Consider the following 8,701-nt stretch of genomic DNA (forward strand, 5'->3'; position numbering starts at 1 on the left):
TGTACCACTAATTATACTAATGTTTACACACACTATAAACGCTCCACTGTAACATTAAATATAATTGATCTGCTGTGTACTGTGTCTTCATCAGTCCTCTTTCTTTCTTCTGACTCAGCTTTTCTGCGAGAGCTCCTTCTTCATGAAACAAATCAATAAATGAACCTCACCAACGTGCACAAACACACAGGTTGCCTTCTGCATACAGCCTAACATCGCATTCAAAACATCCTGCTCTGGTAACTGTGACGCTTTTCTTGTGTTGGTCGGACAGGCCGGTCATTGTTAAGTGAAAACGTAATCACATGTTGTTCAGCCCAAATGAATTGCTGTGTTTATGCTCCTAATGAATCGCTATATAGCCTCTTCCAGTTCGGCTCACATTATCATCAAAGAGTGGTTGGATTTGATGCATATTTACAGGTGGAATGTGACTTCTTTGTCACGTTTGTCCTGCTGTTTCCAATCTGCCATTTGTATTACTGTAATGCAATCCTAAATTACTCATTGTTGCCTTAGACCAGGGGTGCCCACGCTTTTTCAGCTTGGGAGCTACTTTTAAAATGACCAAACCCAAATTATCTACCATCAGGGCTGCCCAATCTGTCTCGCGAGCCGGGGGGGGGGGTGCTAAACGGCGCTTACACTAATTGTGCTGCATGAGCGTACACTGTAAAAATATCCACCGTGAATTCACAATAATTACCTGGCAACTTGTTGCATGACTTTCACAGTAAGGTTCACAGCAATTTACTGTGAATGTCATCACAGCAATGTATTGTAATTTCACATCCATGATATTACAATGCATTGTTGTAAAGGTACAACTGTATACTGTAACTTCACAGCTTCAATTACTGTGATATTACAGTATGTTACTGGGGAATTACATTATTTTGTTGTACATTAATTACAACAAGGGCCTGTACTTTTACATTTCTATTGTGAAAGTACTGCAGGAGTAGCCAGTAATTTACTGTGAATTTACAATGTGTACTGTGAAAGTACTGCAGGAGTAGCCAGTAATTTACTGTGAATTTACAATGTGTACTGTGAAAGTACTGCAGGAGTAGTCAGTAATTTACAATGATACACTTGCATAACTGTAATTCCCAGCTCCAGTACTTCCTGGAGGAAGCTCATACAATGGTTTCCTGTCCAAGTTTAACAGGAAACCAAAGTGTGAGCTTCCTCCTGGAAGTACTGGAGCTGCACTATAAAAATGCACGTAATGTTATTGTACAATTAAAAACAACACACCAAACGCACAAATGAGGTAAAATCAATGGAAGCCCACTGGCATATTTATTGACAAAATAAACAACAGAGTAAACAAACAGGAACATGAACTAGTTCACCTCAACTATCCATAAAAAACAGATGAACCCTTAACGGATCCTTTAAACAAATAATCCCTCGCAGGTGAACTGACCGTAATGCTTCCCACTAAACTTGTCCCCGCACACCATGCAGTCTATGCAGACCATTCCAAGTCTATCAGCTTCCGGTGAAGGGTGCTCACGTGAGGGTTAATGGAGCTTCGCTTCTTTGCCTTGGAGCCTTTCTCCGGGTTGATGCCCAAGAAGCATCTGTTAATAAGCAAAGATAAGTTTCAGTTTTAAATACACTCATGTATTGCAGGCAGCATTTATCAAGGTGTTCACCTGTGTCTTTTCCCACACCGACTGTTACTAGTACAAACCTGTTGGATCATCCTCTCACAATACCATTATTTGTAGCCTAGCAGAGTGCCTCAGGTACCTCTAACATAAGGTTTACTTACTTATCTGAATTTTGAAGCCATACTATATTGTGAATTAAACCATTATGTCAATGTTTTAACAAGCTAGCCCAGCAACATCAAGTGATGGTGTGGTCCCAATTCGCATATTTGGTTCCAGGCTTCATACTCAAAGCATTTAATCTACTTTATAGCCTCTGTAGAAAGGCATGGACTTAATTGCAAGATAGTGAAACACAAATTTGCATGACAAGTCTTACTGATGACATTGATCATGTGTTTGAGTGTTACAATACCTTTGGATGAACTCCAGTGTGCATGATCCAACGGGATATTTGAGGTTGAAGACATAGTAGCTGCTGAATAAAGCAGCTAGCCCATGCAAAAAAAATGGGTGTGGGCCCATTACCACTTGTCCCTCGATAGCATCCACCCAGAAGGCTTCATTGTGTCACCTGAAATGAACAGATACCCCGTCATGCGTTATTGTGGATAGGTACATTCCCAGAATCAATCAAAAATAATACTTGAGCTAGAGATGTCAATACCAGATCCGAGTAACATTCATGATTGCCAAGGACCAAAAAGCAGGAAAATATACAGTGCAGAGCATGCAAGGACATGACACAGAACCCTCCAGGTGGACAGCACTTTTCTACTCCACCATCAGTGAGGTAGGCTACTTAACAGTCACTGTAAAAGCATCAAAGGTGTTTGTGCAGATAGGAGAATCTGGCTGAACGACAAAGCAACTCCCTAGCCCTCCTCCCTCTGCCTTTATGGATAGACGGTTTAACCTCATTCCTCTATGGGTAGATGGTTACGAGCCCAGCTAGAACGAGAACATGTCAACTCGTCAGACCCCTGAATCATTGAAACAGGCTATAGATTTTAACTAACGCGAATCGCTGAAACATATGGCGTCAGAGTATCGTAAGTGTCGTTTCACAGACTGGACTTGAATGGAGTGCAGGAGAGATGGAAGGCCTTCAGTCAGATTCTCCCCTTGATGCAAAGGAACACTTAAGCTCTTTAGAGTAACTATTCAGTATCCTATACCTCATCGATGGTGGAGCAGAACAGGGATGTCCTAAGAGAAATTATATAACTAGAATAAAAGCAGCAGTGAAGTCTAGCCATTCAGGTCAGAAAAGCAGGAAATCCAGTATAAACAGGAAAAATCCCAACCCTGAACATTACATTACCTTGAATGATCAAGCAGGGGGTGCTTGGGAGTGCTGCAGTATTCACTACATCAGCAGCAGTGGCACAGGTCTGTAACAAAGTAACACACAATAGCATAGATTTAACATTATGCAAGGATGAAGATCGTTCATTGGTCAGAGGTAAATCAGAACATAATAAATGGTCTAATAATAATAATTACTTGCATTTATATAGCGCTTTTCAAGACACCCAAAGCGCTTACAAATGGACGTCCGCAAACCAATGTGTAGCCCCCGCCTGGGTGATGCTAAGGCAACAGCTAATCCGCGCACTACAGCTCAACACAGATCAGCTCGGCCCATTTGGAGCAACTTGGGGGTTAAGTGTCTTGCTCAAGGACACTTCCGACATGCGGACAGTCAGAGCCAGGATTCGAACCACCAACCCTACGGTCGATTAACGACCAGCTCTACCAACTGAGCTTCAGTTGCCCCTAATGTAATCACTCGTTTAGCATTTTAAATATTTAAATAAATTTAAAAAAACTTACATCAACTTCGAGCATCAGTTTCTCCGTAGGCTCCTTAAAGTAGACCATAAGGAGCTGGAGGATGCAGGCAGCCTTCTCCGAACCCTCTGGATCATAGCTGGCCAGAAATTCCCTGATCTTCGGGTTGTCCAGTTTCTGACAGAAATGCAGGATGGTCTGTCCTCTCTGATGACCTAGAAAAAAAGGAGACCAGAGAAAGGAGAAATTACAAAGGCAACCAACAAAAGGAATTTTTCAGTTTGCATGCAGATTATGAACATGAGCATGTTGTAAAGGTGTTCAAGGTCAGGTAGTCGAGCATCCCATTTAGACGAGACAGCAGTCACAATCATATCGAAATGTTAACTACCTTAGCTGCAACAACACTCGAACAGTCACTAGCAATTTCCTCGAGGATGGCGCACGCACACCAGGATCACGAGGATGTCAAATCTGGAATAGAGGCAGTAAAAAACCACCACAGGGAAGCAAGAGAGGTAAGCTCACATAAATGTACTGTCAAACAGTATTGGATGAAGTGATTAATCTCAGGTGTGCTGCACAGGTAACAAATGTCTGAGCTTCAGTACTTCATGGAGGGAAGCACTGGAGCTGGGGACTGCAGTTATGCACAGTCTATAAACTACGGTCTGTGTTGCATACTAGGCCTACCTCCAACTAGGAAGCAATCCGTGGATTGGATTTAGGCAATACACCTCGTCGCGTCGGTCAACACCAGGCAGGCAATCAGTAGGCCTAGAGCAAGATACAAGATCTGTTTATTCGCCATGTAGTTTTACAACATACTAGAAATGTGTTGCTGGTAGGTACTGACATAAAGACAACATTGGACAGGGTGCAGGGACAAGACAGGACAAGTGCAAAACAGGACAGTGTACAAAATGCAGGTAAAAGTAGAAGCTAATTTAGGCTAGAATAGTATAGAAGTAAAATAAGATTTAAAAAATTGTGTTTTCAGAGAAATAACATTACGCATTGCAATAACCTATAAACATTTCAAACCTATAAACATTGCGAATCTGTAAACATTGTGAAGAGGCAAGAGAGTTTGGTAATCCTTTATCATCCAGAGTAGTGTTGATGAAAGTATTGAGTGATTGAAACTTTGCTCGCCACAGGGTGGCGTCTGTAACGCACATATTAACATAGGTACGCTCCTCTGAAATGATTGTCCCCTGCAATTATTATTATCCCTCAATCGAGATCGCTATTCAGCTCGCTAACGTTAGCTTAAACAAACGTAACATGCAACGTTAGCCTAATCTAAAATGCTCTACTACGGCGTACCTTTCATGTGGCTCGTCAGCTCAGACTCTCGCATCGTTATTTTTGCAAACTTTGCAGGAGGCTACTCGTGGGCTTGACCCTCGTCTTAGCCATGGCTTGTATTTGTCTTCTGCTAGCCAACGCTCGTTGAAACTGCAACCTCCTGGCACACTGTCATCTATCTCTCTCATCAGAATGCCCAGGTCACACGTAACACAAACACTTGCAGGTCGCGCGCATAGCGCGGGAAGTCCGCAGCGGAGCTGTTTTAGAAGCGAAGCAATTCTTTTCTTTTAATCTAAAAAGCGAACTATTCAGTCAGACAGCAATTTATTGTAAAAGTAAAGCATTTACATTTTCAAGCACTTTATCTCAATTTCAAGCACCATTTCCAAAATTCAAGCACTTTCCTAACCTTGAAAACACCACGTCAAATGTCAAGCATTTTCAAGGATTTCAAGCACCCGTACGAACCCTGAGTAGTACAGTTAAAACCTTAACGATCCGAATAATCGATGAATCGATAGATTCATCGATTATCAAATTAGTCGTGTGTTGCAGCCCTAGTGATGACACGTGGTGACACCAATGTGCAATAGGGTCTGTGACGAATTCATTAAGAACATTGTAAGAGCAACTAACGTTACCAACTTTGACACCGATTTAGATTAGGTCTAATTTGATTAGACAATGTCATGAAACCACCAAGCACCTAGCACAAGAAACATTCATTAGCTAGCTAACATCAGCTAACCTACTAGTAAGTTAGTTAGACCATGGCGTCAGAATTCAAACTTAGCAGCAATGCTAAGCTAACTAGCTTATACCAATGGCAATTATACCAGTCTTACCGGTTAAAGTATTCATTGTTCGCTCTTTCATTCGAATACAGCATAAGCCTTCTGCCAACAAATGGAACAGTCAGCAACAGTTGGCTGGCTAGCACCAGAGCCATCTACCATAGCCATATACGGCGCTGGCTAGCACTAGCTAGGCTAACGTTAAGGCCACCTGCTTGAAGGTGGACATGGCTGCTATCAAGCTAATGTTACTAGCTAACGCTAGCTATCTATTCGCTACCATGTACAAACCAACACGACACTACTCCACTGGCGTTCACAATCGAAAGCACATAATATCCACCACTAATCCACATTATGGGCAGTACTTACTTGCTGTTTACCGATGGTAACCGCTTTGGAGAAACTCACAGATGTTCACCTTGACTGTTGCCTCCGTGCGAATTTTCGAAAGGATCGAGGCATCTCTGTTAGGAGGCTTTGGGTTCCTCAATGCGCGATATGATTGGCCGTTCGAGCGATGACGTTCCGTTTCGTCCCTTCAAACGTGACACCTACGGTTAACAGGCAAACCAGTGGACAAATACCCAGAAATGACGTTTTTTCTGGCGTGTATGTCACGTGATCTTCAACTTTCTCAGCAGAATAAAATAAATATAAATATATCAGCAATTAAACAACATATTCCATTTCTTTTCACACAATACGTCTCCTTTCAGTATCAACACTAATTCGGCTGACTTATATATTTGATCCAATTGGTAGATAGGGACACCTAGTGGTTAAAGCACGTTATTGAAATGTTTTGTTGAATAATCTTTCATCTTTAATAACCTGACTTTGGAAAGGGCTGGAAAGATACTTTTTTCACCAGGGGCCTCTAAATAGGGCCCAGATAAGAAATATGAAATATGGGAACCGTAACTCACCCAGACATTTTTTTTTTCAATCTAATGTCAAACTCTCACAAAATCCTGTCTAGAGCTAAAGATTGGACACCCTTTGGTGAGGGAGGGAGAGAAAATTGAAAAAAATTGAAAAAAGGTGCTTGGCGCTTCGAGACTTTGAGAGTGTGTTGCTTCACTTGTGTGGAACCCGCTTGCACAATTTGGGGCCGCGGTGACCTTCAACCAAGTCTCAAACTAAGGTTAAAGGTCATGTTTTCATGGCTCTCAGTACTCTAGACGGCACAAAGGAAGGTCCGACAGCTTTGAGCTTGGTGTCGTTGGAATCGCCTCGAAGAGTACATGCAGATTCATCCCTCTGCTGCTCCGAATGTCAAACGTTACGGCTTAAAACGGGACAAAGCCTTCCATTATGCCGCTTTCACTCTCGCTCTTGTGGTGACAGAGCACGCCAATTTTCCCGCATGCTAGGCAGACAAGAGTATTCTAGTTAGCTTTGGTTTGATGTGGAGATGTGATTTGATGTGTCGTTTGTCCCCCAACTCCTCTCCAAAGTTGAGATATGTAATAAAATACTCAGGGGAGTTTCCTGAATTTTCATGCCGAAAGCCAAGCACTAGGCCCTGGGTAAATTAAGACGCTGATTTGGGGCACTTTTTCCACTTTCCCTGGTGCTAGAAACTCAAGTCAGGCATCCCTGGAATCGTTGTAAAAATACATTTCTAGCTAAACGTAATTGAGAATGCAGTTTAGTTCTGTGGGAACGTAATTTTTAGGAGACAGGGTTGCCAGGACACACGCCGATTAGAATAGTCTATTCTGCACATGTGCAATAGTGCACAATTCAAATTTTACAGTAATGAGTTGTGCTCTTTATATACAGTCTATCATGGTTGTGCTAAGATGATTTTGAGTACAGTGCTTTACTGTGAAATAATAGTTAAATAATGTGAAATCCAATTCTACTGTTTTATAGATATTTTGTTGTGATATTACAGGGGCTTTTGATTACAATATTTCTCTGTAATATGATACTCTTAAATGCTGTGAAATCCTTGCAATTTTTACAATGTTGTTGTGATATTACAACATTTGATGTGATATTACAGAGGATTTTGATTGCAGTATTTTATTGTGAAATAATAGTTAAATGCTGTGAAATCACAAGGATACAGTCCTTTTTACATGTATTTGTTGGGATATTACAGGGGGCCTTGATTACAATATGTCACTGTAAAATAATACTGTTAAATGTTGTGAAATGCTGGTAATTGTTTACAGTGTATAATAGTATAATAGTGCGCTGCATTTGCGCTTCAGGTGAGGAGGTGCGGCCCCCTCATAACTGCATGAACCCGTATGGCACAATACAACTCAGACTGGCTTACCTGTACGTCAATCAAGTGGCAAATGCCATAGTAAGGATGGATGATAAGCTAACTTTAAAAATAAAAATAAACTACCCACACTACCTTCGCGATCGGCGTATTGGGCACCCCTACCTTACCGAATGTGATGTCTATATTTGCTGCTTGAATCTCCTTAACTGGCTATTTGATAAGCAAGTCCTCTTGAATAAATGAAGTCCTCACAGACAAACATACATTTTTTCTTGTCTGTATTAAAAGTATCAGTGACGAGGCACCAAACCAAGCCTGTGAGCAAAAGATCCAAAGTCAAAGTCCTCAACATGGAGGAAACTAAATACAGTAAGGAAATGAGGATCCTGCATCTTTATGTGAAATGCTGTTATATAATTGTAAACTGCATATAGCACCCGTACTGCACCTCTTCAGCAATTAACACGTGGCATAAAGAGTGAGCTGTGTGTGTGTGTGTGTGTGTGTGTGTCAGTGTGTCGGTGTGTGTGTGTCGGTGTGTGTCGGTGTGCTTCAGGGGCTTCGCAGCATCTGTTGATCTGTCCTGTTGACTGAACATCTATTAGTCATGAGACACACACACACACACACACACACACACACACACACACACACACACACACACACGTTATAACTAGTGACAGAAGTGTGTGTGCGCACATCCAAAAAAAGGAGGTCAGTCACAAAAGTGTTAGTAAATTATTTTAAATATACTGTCGATGATATTATGTTTTTTTTCTTATTTGTGTATCTAATAATCATTATATACAATACGATATGATGTAATACAATACAGTACATCACAATACTTATTGAAACATAAACATATGAACACATGACTTATGTACATATGCACAGTTTGCACATACACAGTAAACAGACACTGACAATGG

The 8,701-nt window shown here is 41.3% G+C and overlaps 1 long non-coding RNA gene across 1 annotated transcript; it reads right to left on the bottom strand.

The window, feature by feature from the left end:
* Positions 1-1,272: 1,272 nt before the first annotated feature.
* Positions 1,273-6,175, bottom strand: LOC117549757. The gene is made up of 7 exons (XR_004569530.1): positions 5,897-6,175; positions 4,110-4,193; positions 3,808-3,890; positions 3,459-3,631; positions 2,947-3,016; positions 2,038-2,196; positions 1,273-1,589 (listed from the first exon to the last, which is right to left on the bottom strand). It is a non-coding gene; the product is annotated as an uncharacterized LOC117549757 (long non-coding RNA).
* Between the last annotated feature and the right edge of the window lie 2,526 nt (positions 6,176-8,701).

This window comes from Gymnodraco acuticeps, unplaced genomic scaffold (assembly GCF_902827175.1).
Source record: "Gymnodraco acuticeps unplaced genomic scaffold, fGymAcu1.1, whole genome shotgun sequence".
In the NCBI taxonomy this organism is placed as follows: Eukaryota; Metazoa; Chordata; class Actinopteri; order Perciformes; family Bathydraconidae; genus Gymnodraco; species Gymnodraco acuticeps.